The 919-nt window shown below is 42.1% G+C and overlaps 1 non-coding gene across 1 annotated transcript; it reads right to left on the bottom strand.

The window, feature by feature from the left end:
- Positions 1-294: 294 nt before the first annotated feature.
- LOC141722195 (small nucleolar RNA R71) lies at positions 295-401 on the bottom strand. The gene has a single exon (XR_012575218.1). It is a non-coding gene; the product is annotated as a small nucleolar RNA R71 (small nucleolar RNA).
- Between the last annotated feature and the right edge of the window lie 518 nt (positions 402-919).

The following is a 919-nucleotide window of genomic DNA, read 5'->3' as shown; positions in this document are numbered from 1 at the left end:
GCGGCTAACACTTTTGAAATCAAGGCTAGCACAATTCAGATGGTGTAGAACTCGGTTCAATTTGGGGGTTCTCCGACGGAAGATCCCTACATGCATATTAGAGATTTCATCGAGATCAACAACACTTTCAAATTCAACGTGTCTAAAGATGCTATAAAGCTAAGGCTTTTCCCATTCTCTCTGAGGGATAAAACTAAGTGTTGGTTGCATTATCTACCATCAGGCTCTATCACCAAGTGGGAAGATCTTGCTCAAAATTTTCTTACTAAGTTCTTTCCTATGGCAAAGACTGCTGCAATCAGGAATGCTCTTACTCAATTTGCGCAACAATCAGGAGAGTCTTTGTGTGAAGCCGGGGATCATTATAAGAAGATGCTCAAAAAGTGTCCTCATCATGGGATGCCTTCTTGGATAATTATTAACTGGTTTTATAATGGCTTGGGAGCACAGTTTATACCCATGTTTGATGCGACATCAGGTGGAGCCTTATGGGCTAAGAGCTACGATGAAGCTTACGAGTTGATTGAACTGATGGCTGCTAATGAATACCAGAACCCTTCTCAGAGACTAAATCAAGGCAAAGTAGCAGAAATTCTAGAGGTGAATGCAACTACTGATATAGCTGCTCAGATTAAGGCTTTGATGATGAAGGTGGATTCTTTGGCTAATTATGGAGTTAATCATATCACTAGTGTCTGCGAGCTTTGTGCTGGTGCGCATGAGACAAAGCAGTGTGTTATTTGTAGTGAATCAGCTCAGTTCATGAGCAACTTTCAGAGGTCGCAGCAACTAGTTCTAGCCACCTATCATCCCAACAACCGCAATCATCCTAACTTCAGCTGGAGCAACTCTCAGAATGCGGTTCAACATCCTTATCAACAGTATGATGCAAAGCAGTACAACCCTCCTGGTTTTCAAC

Source organism: Apium graveolens, chromosome 4 (assembly GCF_009905375.1).
Source record: "Apium graveolens cultivar Ventura chromosome 4, ASM990537v1, whole genome shotgun sequence".
Lineage (NCBI taxonomy): Eukaryota > Viridiplantae > Streptophyta > Magnoliopsida > Apiales > Apiaceae > Apium > Apium graveolens.
This window is presented reverse-complemented; position numbering and strand designations above follow the sequence as displayed.